This window comes from Coenobita brevimanus, chromosome 50 (assembly GCF_032717465.1).
Source record: "Coenobita brevimanus isolate Jiangsu-jjx chromosome 50, ASM3271746v2, whole genome shotgun sequence".
NCBI classification, from domain to species: domain Eukaryota; kingdom Metazoa; phylum Arthropoda; class Malacostraca; order Decapoda; family Coenobitidae; genus Coenobita; species Coenobita brevimanus.
In genome coordinates, this window is record NC_137003.1 from 51110960 (window position 1) to 51128356 (window position 17397).

The window sequence follows — 17397 nt, forward strand, 5'->3', positions numbered from 1 at the left end:
TATGAAGCTTATGCCCAGAGTCTGATGCACCAAAGTCAGGTCATTTTTAAGCTAAGTAAGTCGTCTAATGACAAGCAAGGTAAAAATAAGCAAGATATCATTTTGCTGACTAGTACACTCCATTAGACCCTCTGTGTCTGACTCTAATTATCTTTAACTCATAGAACCTGACTCTGCACTCATAATCTTCTTTATAACAAATTAAAGCCAGAAACATTCGCCCACGAATGCGTGTCGCCTGCCATCACTAAAAAACTAGATCAGTAATCCTCTGGCAGTCGGAGGCATATCTTACAGCTTTGCCAAAATCGGAAAAAAAAAAAAAAAAGTCCTAGGACTAAGTTAAATATCACACTAACATTCAGAAGCCTGAAGTCAAGGGTATTATGTTGGTGAGGGCCATTGAGTATAACATGCCTTTAAAGAGTTTTTAATAAATACCCTTTAAATAGCTGTTACCTTCGTTGGGGGTATAGAAAATTGTGAATAATGGCAAGCTAAAAGAAGAGGTTAGAAGGCATTTTTTCTTGCAAAATCCACTGGCAATCAGAGGTATATCAACGCAACTTAGCAAAAATTATTAACAAACGAACCGCACATCCCGGGATACTGCCCACAAAGTTTGGATATAATTTGCCCACTTACCTTTGAGATATTTTGGTAATAGCCAGATACACAGACACACGTACAGACGCAGTCAATTACGCCGTCGTCGCCTCGCTAGGCGGGCGTTAAGAACCACGAAAGGACCGTCATATCTAATGCTTTGTGCTTTCCCTTGCTTTCCTCTATAATTTGAGGTATTCATCTCAAGTTCAGTAAAATCCTCCAGAGATAGTCTATCCATAATTAAATAAAACGAGACTTCATCGATTTGACGGAGCCAATAATGGAAGTCCGAAGAAGAAAGCTTGGGATGAAAGCGTATCAGCAGCATCAGCACCATTAAGGCAGACACTCAGGCTAAGCCCTAATCATCATTGGAGTATGACCCATAAGAGTTGGTGAAATATGCAGGTCGCCGACTATACAGCTGAGTGGTCAGGGACAAGAGGAAAACAAATTGTGTCTAGGAGTCTGACCGGCCCCAGAATGCAGGTCCGGATGCAATTTAGATTCGTCACATGGCCATTTCCCCCGGCTGTGTGAGATCAAGAATAATCCGATTGATTCGTCACAATTACCGGCCGACGGCCAGAAGGTCAAACAAATATACGGTAGTGGAGATAGATAGACAGATAGATAGATAGAGGGGGAGAGAGAAAGAGAGACAGACAGACAGACAGACAGACAGAGGCAGAGAGAGAGAGAGAGAGAGAGAGAGAGAGAGAGAGAGAGAGAGAGACAGACAGACAGACAGACAGACAGACTGACCAACAGGCATACAGACAGATGCAGACGGACAAACAGACCAACAGGCAAACAGACAAACACAGACAGACACACAGACAGACACACGGACAGACACAGACAGACAGACAATTAGACACAAAGACTGACAGAGAGAGAGACACACACACACACACACACACACACACACACACACACACACACACACACACACACACACACACACACACACACACACACACACACACACACACACACACACACACACACAACACAGACAGGCAGGCAGACAGATGGACAAACAGACAATGACAGACAAAGACAGAGAGAGAGAGAGAGAGAGAGAGAGACTGACAGAGACACACACACACACACACACACACACACACACACACACACACACACACACACACACACACACACACACAGACAGGCAGACACAGATGGACAAACAGACAATGACAGACAAAGATAGACAGACAGACACAGAGAGCAAAGACAATAATGAGAGAGATGGAGGAATCACGAGCTGTAATGATAAAAGGATATGAAGTCGAGAACAATTATTTGGACAAGTCGAAAACACCCAGGAATAGCTCAGGGTCGAAAATATCCGGGGGAAAAGAAAGAAAAAAAATCGTCGTCATTACATTTTCTTTTGAACAGTGTCGTTGACGAAGCAGATGGTGATGGTTGTCTTCTAGGTGCCTTTTTTCAGCGTTTGATGTGTCCTTTGCTTATGTATTCTTTCATAATGCTTTCTTGCAGCTTCTGTCATTGTCTTGAGGCATATTGATACCTAAAAGTGCAGCTTAGGCGGCATCAACCTTTACCTTTGATAGATCACCAAACAATATGCAGCCTCACCATACTGAGTTCTTTCTCTGAACGAAACATGATTATTAGTTATTATTTATTACCTAAGCAGACGAAGTAGGACGGAGGTTATGTATTCACCCGTGTCTGTCTGTGTGTTTGTCCGCTTGTGTACTAGATACCTCAAAAAGTTGTTATCAGATTTTAATGATCCCCGGTGGATAGGTAGGCAGCGGGGCAAGGAAGAGTTGGTTTTATTTTGAGGTAAATCTGGTTCCGGATGAATGGATAAATAAAAAACTTTATTTGCGTTGGCGGAGGTATATGTTTTGAGACTTGGTAAAAGGGCAGACGAGGATCGGAAAATTTACTGAGTATGGTATGTGAGACCATGAGGAAGGGGAATTACAGCAGTAAATAATACATTTTATTGGCGTTGGTGGAGATATTTGCTCTCTGAGAGCGTTGCAATTTTTCGTTGTTTTATTATTTATTGCTTCATCAGGAGCGCAGGGACTCAGGGCTTACCTTCTCAGTTCATAAATTTAAGGATATAGAGATAGTCACTTGACCCTTAATGGCTTTATGTGAACAGTAAACCCTAACCATTCCTCCAACTTAAACCTTCAAGGGTTACACCAAGGGTTACATTTGGTTAGAGTAACATAACTTACTGGACAGGCAGACCTCTATTTGTTGACTTCATGGTTAGCTTTCAGTTAAATATATGACCTCCTCAGTTACAAAAAAAAAAAAAAAAAAAGATCTATGTACCCATTGAAGTCACGTAAGGTAGCTCATCAAGTGGGCAGCTGGTAGGAGCTCCCACCTATCCCATTAGTTAATAACTTCCCGGAATGGAAAAGCCTAATATGAACCTAATCACAGTGATATATGTGAATTTTTTGAAGACTAAGTGCCTGTTTATGGAAATTAGGTACAACTAAACGTGCGGTGACTCCTGACACAATATGCTGGCCTCTATTATTACTACTGTAATTAATTTTCCCCACCTTACTTTTGAAAACCAATTAAAACAAAAGTAACTGACATATTCAGAAGTCAAGGCAGCCTAAGTTATAAAAATAATGCTGACGGCCATCTGGATCACCATTGTGAATTTCAAACTGTAAATGTTGAGTGGAAAAGAAGTCCCAACATTCCTTTTTTGAAAAGGACAGAAAATTATAGTTTCCACAGATGTATGATGGGTGCCTCTAGTATTAGCGGATATCTTTCTGATGGTATATTACATGGTCCTCGATCAGACTTTCTGTATTTCAAGACATCTTCAGGATAAAGAAATGCAATGAGATAAGTAGGCTATATATATACAGTAGGACTAACATCCTCAAGAGAGTTGCCAGAACAGGTGATGGGTGGGTACGATACCATGGCTGACTTCAGAGATCAAATCACCATCTTGTGGGTAGGGCTTCTGACCTGACCTGACCTGATATCGTATTGTGGAAATACCAGGTCAGGTTAAGTCACTTGACTTAACAGGTTAACTCCTACTTTGTACTTTCCATACATAGCATAATTAGCCTTTATATATATATATATATATATATATATATATATATATATATATATGTAATGTAAAAATCAGGTACCAGACTACACTGTAGGTGCATAGCCTCACTCACCCTCTGACTCCACCAAAGTTGGCATCCATTCCTGCCACCCTTCAGTCAGCGACCCTACCCTCTCCAAGTATTTCTCGACAGGGACGATCGACCTGTTCCAGCCATGATTTCCGTGACCTTCCCCTTGATCTTCTTCACTCCGGTTTAACTCTCTCAGAGATAACCCTGTGAGCAAGATCAGCATCAGTAAAAGGGGCCGCTTCCCCAATATAACTGGAGTTGGCGCCAACGTATCATGTGGGTAATAGGCCTCCATTCAGTGTTAAGGAGTAGTCGCTTGTTAGGCACCCGATTGTACCGGCGATATCCCATGATTCTCTGAAGAACTTTATTATCGAGGGAGTCAGTTCGCCGCTTCAGGTCATTGTCTAGTGTCCATATCTCACTGCCAAAAATAAGACTGGAACCACCAGTGCATGAAAAAGTGAATTTTTTTCCTACTCAGATAACGATAATTCCAAGTACGCGAGATGAGTGAATTCACCTACACACACACACACACACACACACACACACACACACACACACACACACACAGATATTTGTAAGTATATATATATATATATATATATATATATATATATATATATATATATATAACACAGAGAGAGAGAGAAAGAAAGAGATGGATAGATAGATAGATTGATTGACTGATTGATAGAAATAAAAGAGCAGCGTTTTTTGTTTGTCTTTTTTCCTTCAATCACACCCAAAAACCAAACACCCACAAACCAATATATATTGTGAATCAGGGTGCCTGAAGGATGGTTTTAGGGGGGTGAAAATTCAGATCTGGGTCATTTGAGGTCACCGGTAGAGTGTTCACCTTTTTGGCTCAGGCAACGCCGGGTGCTGCAGCCCAGTTTTTGGCAAGGCGACTCACATGCCCTCCAGTTCGGACGTAGGCTATGTGACGTTAACCTCCGAGGTCATTTGAGGTCACCGGTGATACACGCTCGAATGACTGGACCCAGCTGCCCAGTTTTTGGCAGGTAGACTCACATGACCTCCATTTTGGTCATAGGCTATATGAGGTTGACTTCGAGGTCATTTGAGGTCATTGGTCAGAGGTCATTTGAGGTCACCGGTAGTACACGCTCGAATGACTGGACCCAGCAGCCCAGTTTTCGGCATGGAGACTCACATGAGCTTCAGTTCGGACATAGGCTATATGAGGTTGACCTCCGAGGTCATTTGAGGTCACCGGTCGGAGGTTATTTGAGTACTTCAAGTGCCCAAAAATATTGTGCATTAGTCTGCTAAAGCTGAAATAGAAAGTTCCTGGACCTCTTATAATCCCTCTTCAGAAGCATAAGAGGTATATGGTCTTTCTGAATTAAAAAGAAAGATTGAACTAGAACAAAGAGGATTGTAATGTTCGCCTTTTTGGCCCAGGCAATGCCGGGTACCCCTACCAGTGTGTGTGTGTGTGTGTGTGTGTGTGTGTGTGTATCTCTCTCTCTCTCTCTCTCTCTCTCTCTCTCTCTCTCTCTCTCTCTCTCTCTCTCTGTCTCTCTCTCTCTCTCTGTCTCTCTCTCTCATCAACTAAAGCTTAAATCCATCTTAATCCCTTTCAATTTCCTGTGCATCCCTTTCCTTCCGTCTCTCTCTCTCTCTCTCTCTCTCTCTCTGTTTGCATATATATATATATATACACACACATAAAATCAAACTATCCATCATCCTCTTGCTCTTCATCCTCTGGACGCGCACACCCAATATATTCTTCCGCCTATATATCTGTCACTGGATCTATCTGCATCAAAGTCGCCCGGCGGTGTGTTTTATTTTCTCCACCCCCCCTTCTCTCTCTCTCTCTCTCTCTCTCTCTATCTATCTATCTATCTATCTATCTCTATCTCTTACACACACACACATTGTTTTTTCTTCTTACTCCACTTCTGTCCCTTCCTATATCACTGGGCGTTCCTGCCACCTAAAACCCTTCACTTTTTTTTTTCCTCTCCTCCTCCTCTTCCTCCCATCGTTTCCCTTGCTCTTCACCACCACCTCACTCACCAATGACCTTTTCTCCCCACAACGCCCCCCCCCCTCCTTTTCTCCCAATAGGCTACCCCACTCCTTCCCTTTCTCCCTCTCTTTTTCCCCTTTCCTTTCACTTCACTTCTGTCACCTCACTGCCAATGGCCCTCTCCCTTTTAACCTCTTCAACTCCACACCCACATCCCTCCCCCCACACAGTCCCGCTGCCCTCCCCCTCTCTCTTTTTCCCCACCCTCGCACTTGACATCCACTAACCAACTCTCCAAAGAGCCCTTCCCCCAACCACTTCCAACCAATCTTCCTCCTTCACCCCCACTATTCCCTAAGTCCCCCCCTTCCCTTCCTCCCCTCTTCCCCCCCTTTAAGTCCCCGTCTCCCCCCCCCCTTAAACCCTCAGCCTCGGGTCCATGATTCAACTTGCCACAAATGCATTTTCAAAATTCTCGCTCCGGCTGGCATTTTTACGATCCAGACCACTTTTTCCTTGCTGACGATCTTGGCTTTTGTGTGTGTGTGTGTGTGTGTGTGTGTGTGTGTGTGTGTGTGTGTGTGTGTGTGTGTGTGTGTGAGTGCGTAAGAGAGAGAGAGAAGGGAGGGGAAGAGGGAATGTGTGTGTGTGTGTGTGTGTGTGTGTTTAACAAAGGAGGGGAAGAGGGAGAGGAATCAGGGAGGGAGCGGTACAGAATGGGTGGGATAGAGCAACGGGAATGGAACGGGGATGGGAGAGGGAACGATGAGAGTTAAATGCAAAGGAATATAAACAAAGTCAAACAGCAACAAAATCAATAGTTATCATGAGTGTAAGATATGTGTCAACGTATCTATTTTGTTAAAGGAAAAAATATGATAAAGGCAGCCAAACGGAAGACACCCCACACCCACTGACCCCTCCGTCCGTGGTGGGCAGGAAAAAAGTATGATCACCCTACACATACTGGAAATTTGCAACCTAAAAGATGAAATATTTTCCTTGTATAGCCCACGAAAGATTGGCGATATTTTGCCATATTGTATCTCCTTTGATGATGCTGGTCACCTGTAAAATATTTCCCAACACCACATTATGTTCCTTGAATATGTGTATCTTCGTTGAACCCTTTATCACCGGGAAATATTTCGTACTACACTTCATTTCATCGGCAGTTCAGAAAAGTCATCGTTCCAGGGCTCCTGTGACTCGCTCTCAGTTGAATAAAATCGTCTGCCGTCAGTTGGAACAGAGTACTAATGCTAATCTGGTAATAACAGGGTGAACTGAGAAAGTATTACTACTCTCAGGCTTCGATGATTCACTCAGCTGAACAAACTCGTATAGCGTTGGCTGGAAATAAACACCGACCTTGGGGGGATTAAAAAAAAAAAGTAAGAAACTGTTATGGATGATGAAAGAAAAAAAAAAAAAGCTGCCCTGATTCCTAGAGTGGCGTATTGAGGTATGAACAGTAATAAGGGCGTTGCGATGCCAATAAAATGTCCTGCCTGCCAATTTCCCGTCCCGTTGGCTGAGAAATACTGGCAGTAACACAGGATAATTCTGAGGCGGTCATATTGTAATTTTACTCCTAACAGCTTCAGCATGAGGACGTATTGTTTGGTTTATCCTTGCTTCCACCAGGCGATTGTACTCAAGTATGGAAAAGTCTCTGTTACGGAATGCTGTGGCTAATTGTTGTGGTTAGCAGAATATCATCCAAACTGAATAAAATCATCGGAAAATGTCACGAATGAAGAACGAAATGCGTCATAGAATTGAAGTAACTAACCCTTATAACAAGAGGAAGTTTTTTGTTGTTTTGTGTTTGCTGTCATTAGACGATTTTACTGACCTGAGAAGAGGCTTTTCGACTTGAAGGCTTTATGATAGTCTTCATCAACACCTTTATTGCTCTTAAGCTTAATGAAATCGTTATACGTTTGGAGATAGCAAGACTAAGTTAACAAAAGCGTCATCGGATTTAAGAGGAAAAACTTTTTATACATGGCTGGAATTCCGAATGAATGAAGCAAGATCACAACCTCATTATTACTGCTTAGCTTTGTTGCCCACTTAATGCAATAATATATTTTCTTTTAATTCAGTCACTTTTTTGTTTTTGGTCTGTTAGGTAATTTGAGTTGTATATCACCCCATCCTTACGTAGGAAAAGAGGCCGTGGTGATGCTGCTGCTGCTGCTGATGGTACTGCTAGATGACTTTATCCAGCTTGGGGAGAGTTCCCTTGATAGAAAAAGGGCTAAAGGAGGCTATATCTGATTCCTCCAACTTGAAAATCACTCATAGAATTATAAAATTGTTTTCCAGCATAAAAAACACAATTGAAAACCATGCCACTGAGGAACAAGGAGAAGGAAATAAAACTAAGTTAGACTATATAAAATGGAATAAAGTATATGATATGATATACATACATACATATATATATATATATATATATATATATATATATATATATATATATATATATATATATATATATATATGAGAGAGAGACAGACAGAGAGACAGAGAGAGAGATTCCCCTTTTGAACAGAAAAAAATGACAGGATATTCGTGCTCGGAAAACAAGTGACTTAATTCATTTACTGAGACGCGGGGGAGCTTCTTTGTTCCCAGGTCAATTAGCGTAGCACTGCATTCTTTCAAGTATTATCCCTTAATCAGTGCTCATGTGTGATATTTTATTGTAGAAAAGATGCTGGCTATGTTTAGTCGTATACTTCAACATAGCACTGTATTTCCGTTATCATCTTTTAATTATTGTCTTTATTCGCAGGTAAAAGATACTGTTTTACAGAATCAGTTCCTTTAGCGCTCTTTAGTTAGGTTAGCATAATACCTTCAATTATTATTCATTTCACACAAGAATTACTTACGTTTCTTAACTCTCTAATGGTCGGGACAACTCTGTTATTCTTTTCTGAGGCCAGATCAATATATTCAATTAAGAGTGATTCATAGGGTTCTGAAAGTGTTAATATTGCCGTCTTTAACCCTCTCATGGCGGGGACAACTCTTGTATAGCCTATTGTTCCAACTTCGGCCAGACGATTTTACTCAGACGAAAGTTGGTCCTGGAAACCTACGAGTGCTAAGGAAAATGCAGTATACGAGTGTCCTGTTAGTTCTCATAGTTTAGCACTCTCTCAGGTTAGCATAGCACACATTCATTTATTATCCATTACTAGTCCTTGTCAGTCATCGTATTTGATATGCATTACACAAAAGATGAAACTTTTCCGGAGTCAGCTAATTCCCTAGCATAACATTCCGTTCCTTACCCAAGTGCAGCATTGCATTTCCTAAATTAGTGTAGCATCGGCACTCTTTCATTTAGTTTACAAGAGCACTTTTGCAGTTAGCATAGCGCTCTTTCAACAGACTTAACAGAGCCTTCTTTCATTTAGGTTAGCTTAGCACTTTCAGCTTGCTTAGCATAGTATTGTCATTTAGTTTAGCATTGGACGCCTTTAGCTAGCATAGTATAGTACACTTTTACTTTGTTTAACACAGACCTCTTTCTGTTAGCTCCTTATAAAACTCAGTTTAACATAGCACCTATTCGTGTTCTTTAACATAGCACCCTTTCTCTTAGTTAAGCATAGTTTTCACTCAGTTATCTAGTACAGCACTCTTTCCGTTAGTGTAGCATCAGTCTTTCAGGCAGGCCTAGCTTAATGTAACACTTTGAGGCAAGTAAGCGTAACATTGAGCTAACTCGGCACTCGCATGGTTAGCACAACACAACACTTATTATTTTTATTATTATTATTATTATTATTATTATTATTATTATTACCTCTCCCGACAATAAAATACAAGAGCCGCTATCGCACAAGGGGATAAGGCCTTTAGTACGATGACGTCCTTTACATTTTAACAAAGGTTTGCCACCCTCAGACTATTTTATTCAGTTTAGGCACTATCTCTCTTACTAGAAGAATTAATGATGGCCACCAGCCCCTCCATTTCGTAACCTCTCTCTTGACCTGAATTAAATCGCTCAGAGGACTTACTTAAGACTATATCCAACCCCTCGAATTCGAAAAGTCTCATCCCCACCATTAAAAAAAAATCTGGAGTTAGTAAGAATAAAGTAATGAAATCCAGGATCGTACTGAAAGACTATAATGACATGGAGCAGCAATTAGTAGAGGAGACTTCAGCAAATATCCGCCTTTGAGGGAGTCTTTTGTCAAGGGTAGCGTCATCCTGGCAGGCCTTTTGTTCCCTTGTTCGTCACTTTTACTAGCCAGGGCAGCAAAAAATATGGCTAAGTCCCTGTTATCTTGCTCTCGTTGTTCTATTAATATTAACCAGGACAAAAAATAGCTTTCTTTTTTTTTCTTTTTTTTTTGTTTTTTTTACTTTTATTAGCCATACTGAAAAAGCGTTTCGTTATTCTAATTTCTTCCATTTTATTAGCCAGAAAAAAAAAAAACTATTTTAATCCATTTTTAAAATATCTTACTTATAAAAATAACAAAAAAAAACTTGTCATCCAACCCTCATTTACTTTACAGTTCATCATCATCATCATCATCATCATCATCATCATCATCATCATCATCATCATCATTATCATCATCTTCATCGCCATCATCTTCCTAACTTGTTTGAGAGAGAGAGAGAGAGAGAGAGAGAGAGAGAGAGGACAGAAGGGATCCAGAAACAAGAACAGGAAAATGAAAATACTGGGAAACTGTCAGGCCGAGTGGGCAGTATGACGGGTCACATTCTTTCATCGACTCTTATCAGGTAAAAATAAAAAATAAAAGCTTCTGCTCTTTTGCGCTCATTTTTTCATTTGTATTTGCTCGAAGGAAAAAAAAAAAAAAAACTTCCTTCTCTTACCGTCCTAGAACTGAAGGGGTTAACTCATTCAGTACGATAACAAGATTTCTTTTTCTTCTTTCATTTTACTTTCTTTTTCTTCATTTTCTTTCTTTTTCCATCCATTTTCTGTTTTTTTTTTCTCTCTGACTCAGCTGGGTTTTATTTAGCTCAACAAACTTATCTCGGAGTTCAGATGTTAAAAGTTTCCCCCATTGACCTCTTCACTGGTGGCAACAGGAATATAATGTCATCCTATAGAAAGACTTAAGGTACGGTAATTCATGCCCTGCCTTGCCTATCAACACGAGACATGCCAATAAGCTGAATAAAAACGTCAAGCTGCTGTACGAATTAAATACAGCAAGATGTCACGGTTCACTGCAGCTTAAATCCCTACTCTCTCAGGTATTTACAATCGCACTCTCATCTCGGTAAAATCGTCTGGTGTTAGCTAGAATAAAACACTACAGTTCCTCCCACCACAAGAGCGTGGAGTGATATTAACACACTCAGGCTCTGTGACGCTTTGTTAGCAAAAATAATAATAACTACAACAACAATAATAATAATAAGAAGAAAATCATCTGTTATCTGTGGAAGAGAAGGTTAGCTTATGTGAAATGTATACTGAAATTACGAAGGCAGCAAGAGACAGCCATTTGCGTTGAAAATAGGAAGTGAAGATGCAAGGACAGAATAGTGCGACGGAGGAAGCAAAAGTCTGAGTTAAAAAAAAGACGTCATCTTTTGCAGAGCCTTAAGATCAAGTGAGACTGATATGTGATATAAATATATTGTAATAAAGGACAAAGGGCAGAGGAGAAAAGGTAAAGGCTCAATACTAAAGCGAGACCAAGAAAGCAAAGGTCTCTCTGCATGAAAAAATGACCACTATACTGTAGGGCGTAAAGACCAAATTATTAGATAATGTAACCAAACATTAGGAAACGACAAGAAGTTGGGAGAAAAGATGACGTTTGAATGATATAATGAACTGACCGTGAATGCAGAAGCTCCTAAGAAAAATAGACTAAAATGTAATATAACTGAGCACATAAAAAAGACAAATAGCAGTCGTTTGTGTTGTAACAGGAAAACGGGTGAAATGGCAAAACTGGAGACATGTGTGTTGCAGAAAGAAAAAAATGTCTGTGAATGCAGGACATGAAAGCTCCAGAGGCCTTTGATGTGTGTAGAGCCCGGTCAGAGTGCAAAGGTCCTGCCACACTCATTACCACACCTCACTGCCACACTCATTACCACACCTCACTGCCACACTCATTACCACACCTCACTGCCACAATCATCACCACACCTCAGCGGCATACTACATCTCACTATCACATCCCACTACCCCACCAAACCTCAGTTTATTTCCTAACTATACTATCACAAATCACGACCACATCTGATTCACCACATCTCACTGTTCCACAAGACCTCACTACCACACTTCACTGTTACAACTCACCTCACCACCACACCTCACTGCACGACCACACCTCACTACCACATCTCACTTCCCTACCACACCTCACTACCACACCACACCGCTGTGCTCCTCTATGACTCGCTACCACAACGCACTGTCACATTTCCGTGATTCTTCACACCTTAGTCCCCCACCATATCTCATTACCACACCTCACTACCACACCTCTTACCACCGCACATCACATCACATCACATCAGCTCTCCTCCCGTCTCTTCTCAGCTCCCATTTTTCTCTCCTCTCCTTTCCTCTCCTCTCCCCTTTTCACCTGACCTCTTTATTTCTTCCTTTTTCCTTTCCCCTTTTCTCTGTCTTGGTATCTTTTCATATAATCTTGTCTCATCTTCCCTCTCCGCACCTCTCATCTCCACGCCTCTCCTCTCTTTTCCTCGCCTCATCTCATTTTATATCACCATCATAACTCCCGGAATTATCAGCATCATCACTTCGATCTAAAGTGCATGCAACTTTTTCTACAGTTGATTTGGTACTGGAATCCTAATTTAATTCTGAGAAAAATAATCATCAGGTTCAATTCCCAAGGTTCAAAAAAATTTTAATTGGTTTGAATGGTGGTAGAAGCTTCGGAAACCCCATTAAATATTCCATTATCAGATGCAAAAATTGATTACATGTGAGATTAAATGTGGTTATTTTTCCTCAGTAACAATCTGCTATAGTTATTCAGTATTTGTGGGGTACCGTACGTGGAGGCGCCCACCATCAGCCTGTGAAACTGTGTGGCGCTCAACTGGGCTGCAGGGCCTTAGCGAATATGCAGCTAAGTCTTTACCCACAGTTAGACACATTAAAAGACAAATCTAGATATTCATATATGGTTTCTTTTAGATGATTACCGTCTATGATGAGCTAAACTGTTTCTTGCACATTAGGAGGCCACTACCACAGTGTGTGATAAGTATGCAGCCAACAAAAAGATGCCTGGTGGTCTAGTGGGTTAGGGCACTTCAGCGACATATGACCCTTAAAGAGGCAAAGTCCAAGGAATTGTAGGCATTTTTATTGTCCATACAATGTAACTGGTCATCTTTGTCTTAAGTAATTGGACTATATAATCCAGCCTGATCCTTCATGTTCTAGAAGGAGCAAAACAGGTGCGGATACTGAATGAATGGACGGATGGATGGATGGGTGGATGGATGGATTGTAGTTTCATGGCAGTTAGATCTCAAAGACAGGAAGCCCTTACTACGTCATACACCATTTTGCTTTACGCAGCACCCCGTCTTTCCTTATTTATTTTCTTGTTAGTGACTGCATCTGCATCCATATGCTTCCATCAGTCACTGTTTTATGATGGCACTTTCCAGATCACAAATCAATCTGTCATGTTACGCCTTTTGTTTTGTTTTTAGATTGTAGAGTGAAAACTGATGCAATTTCTTTCCTCGTCTGTTACACAATTATCTCTTGTTTGCTATACTGTATATTTGTGTACTCAGATTCTCAGTAATTCTTAGTCTTGTCTTACCTCATCATCAGCTGGAGAAAAGATGAGGATGATATTGATTACTCCTTCCACTCTGTCAGTCCCCGTATCTCAGTTCTTCGAAAACCTTGAAATCAGCCACATGTTTCAGACTGTCAATAATTATTCCAAACAATAAGAACCACCAGGTCAACCCGTTCCCAGGTAATACAGTAAAATCACCAGGAGCCGTATTCTCAGTGACGCTGGAGACTTCGTGGCACCTCTATCTCAGCTATCTGTTTTGCATATCATACCCAGATATTCAGTGATATATGATTTATAGCTTTTCAGTACTAATTAGTTTGCGTCAGTAACATACAGGTTGCACTGGACAAAATAAATCGCTAAAGAAGAGGTACTACGACGCATCCTATGCCACCAAGAATACGCTATGTCAGAGAGTCAATTACAGAAAGAAACAGAGCGGGTTTGCCTATAGACCAAACTGTCATGGACTTGCAGGCTGCCTGATACATCTTCACCATTTTTTTTTTTTAATATTAAACGAGTCTTCTCAGCAAGATGGCGTCATATTTGGAGAGAGGCAGCACTTAAAAAGCAATATATTTCAGTGTTTTACGGGGAAATGCATCATGCTTAGGACAGGGCCCTAAATTTTACCCCCTCCCCCTCTCCCCTTTACTCACCTCTTTTTTTTTTCCTGTTTACACTCCTTTCCATTCCCTTTTTTCGCCTTCCTCTCTTCCCCTATCTCCCTGCACGCCTCTCCCCCACCCTTACGTTCTCTTCTTCGCCATTTCCCCTTTCACTTCCCTACCTCAATAACCTCTCTCTGTTCTCCCTCTTCCTCTCCTTCCCCTCTATTCTTCCTCCTTCTCCCGTTTCGATTCCTATTGCGCGTTTTCTCCCTTTCCCGCTTCCTCTGCTTCTCCATAACCCTCTAGTCCTATTCCTCGTACACGACATTCTTCCCACTCTCTTATATCCGTATTCTATCGTTGTCTTTCTCCATCTCCGTCTTCCCTCCTCCTCGTCCTGGTCTTCCTCTCCCCTTTCCCATTTCGTTTCTCTCTCTCTCTCTCTCTCTCTCTCTCTCTCTCCATCGTCTGCACTTTCTCTTTCATCTCTCTCTCCCTCTCCCTCTCTTCCTTTTTTTCATCCGCTCTCTCTTTCCGTTTTTCAGCCTCCCTCTTCTTTTCTCCCTCCTTTCTCTCCCCTTATCCTGCCTAATCTCCCTCCCACCCCATCTCTCATTTCATCATCACTCTCTCCTTTCTCCCCGTCCTTTCTCCCCACTTCTCTCTCTTCCTCATCTAGTCTCTCCCCTTCCCATCCTTCTCCCTCCCTCTTCTTCTCCCTTTCCTCATCCTCCCACCTCTCCTTCATCCCACCTTTTCCTTTTCTCCTTTTCCCTCTCTTTCTCCCATATTCCTCCTCCGCTTTCCCACCCTCCCTCTCCTCTTCCACCCTCCCTCTCCCTTCCCCATCCCTTTTCCTCTCCATCATCCCGCGTTATCTCTTAATTCCCCTTCAAATCCACTCCCCCCTGCCGTCCCCCATTCCCTTCCTTCTCCTTTCCCTCCCCATTTCCAAATCCCCATCTACTGTCATCATTCCCTTTCTAGTCCCCTCCCCTCACTTCTCCTTTTCCTTTAGTCATTTCCTTTCCAATCCCCTCCTCTCACTTCTTTTCCTCTCGTCATTCCCTTTCCAGTTCCTGCTTACTTCCCCGTCTTTTTCCTCTCCGATTCTGTTTCCTCCCCACCCCACCTGTCCAAACACCCCCCTTCATTAAGATGCGCCGTCCCAGGTAATTGAGAGGTGCGATCAGGCAAATGGGCTTTATATTGTTGTAGCAAGGGAGATATTTCCTGCTTATTTACCGAGGGGACAGTTAATATTGAGTGCTGGTGGTATTTATAGAGCAATATAGCGACACGTAGTAATGTGGAGGGGAAGATATTGCCTTGTCTCCCTCATCCCTCCAACCACCAATCCCTTGCGTCTCCCCCTTTCTGTCTGTTCCCCTTCCATCCCCATCCCCACTCCCACTCTCCTCTCTACTGTTCTCTCTCTGTCTTCATCCTCCGTCCCAGCACCACTTCCTTCCCCAATTATTCATGCCGCTCTTCCTCCTTCGGTACTCCCACTATATCGTCTCCCATTCTCTCTGTCCCCCTTTTTTCATTACTCCTTTCTCTCCCTTACACTGTCTTATTTCTCTCCTTTCTCTCTTCCTTCTCTTCTCTCTCCTTTCCCTTTCAATACCCATTTTCTCTTCCTCCTCTTGAGTTTCATTCTTCCCCTCTCTGACATCCTCTTTTCACCGTCTCTACCCTCTTAATACTCACACCCCCTCCTCTGTCCCTTCTCTTTCCTTTATTTCTTCTCCATTCCCTCTCTATCCCTTCTCCCTCTCCTCTTTCTCTCCGTTCTTCCCCTCAGCCTCACCACCGCCCTAAGATGGACGGCTCTCTCCCTCTTGCTTTTCGCCCTCACACTAACTAACACTTTCTTTACACCAGCTATCTTTACACTGCCAGTTCAATGTACCTTAATTTCCTGCTTGCTAACATCGATGGTGTTGCGTCATTGCCCTAGACACCTCCCTGCCGATAGTTCATCCCCTCTTTCCCGATGCCTTACCATTCTCACCTCTGCCACATTCGTTTCACAATTCCCCCCCCCCCACTCCCTCTTCCCACCCCCACTACCCCTCCTTCCTTGCCTCTGCCACAACCCCTTACCCCATAGAGGTAGGAGTAGGTAGAGGCGGCATAAGGGATTAACCACGGGTAGGTCAGAGTGAGGCCGACAGATCTGACTCGACCAACATGGCGGCGACCCCTTTGACAGCTGTCTGACTTGGTTCCGCTGACCAGGCGCGAGTGTTTTCTTAGTTGCAAACAGAAAAAATGAGGAAGAAAGTAGGTTATGAATGGAAGGAGAAAAGAAAGTAGTTAATGAATGAAAAAAAATGAAGCATTTAAGAACATATGGTAAAATGAAGGATGGAAGACAGATAGAGGATTTAAAATAATATACATCAGCACATTATGAAAAAAGTTTATATCTATTATTCTATATAATATTCAGCTTGACTTTACTAACTCCAGTCATATACATAATGTACACTTACAAATTATAATTCACTCTAAAGATACTCACCGGTGAAATGTAATGGATGGGTCAGATTTCTTATCTCCTCTTTCTTTACACCCAAATGCGGCACAGGTGGTGGGCATTTTTGGAGACTTAGGTTATTTGATGGTGAGTTACAACTTAGGACAGAACGTCTCACACCCACAGCTGAACTACAACTAAAACCAGAGGTAGAATGAAGTCTACTTTGTTTCTGGCATTCTCCCTGAAGAATACCAGGTGGACACACAGCTGGAGTTATTAAAGGCTTAATAATCTCATGGCCACACCCACGGAGGTAGGATTAGGACTCTTACCTCTATGGGCACAGCCATAGAGGTATACTCTGTTCCATATAAAGTGGCGGAAGAAGTACGCCCAAGTCCTAGTCGAACACAGGTGCCCGTACAAAGGGATTAAAGTGACCTCACCTGATTCTTTCTCCAGCCCTACCCTTCTCCTTCCTCTCCTGAGAGAGAGAGAGAGAGAGAGAGAGAGAGATTTGAACTGTTTATTGTCTAATATTCAAATATAGCAATCATATTTTTCTGACCTATTATTAATTAATCCTACATCCAATCCAAACATGAATTTGTATAATTTGAAGGCATTATTACGAGTTCTATCCTGATTGGCAAACCTAAGAAAATCACCAATT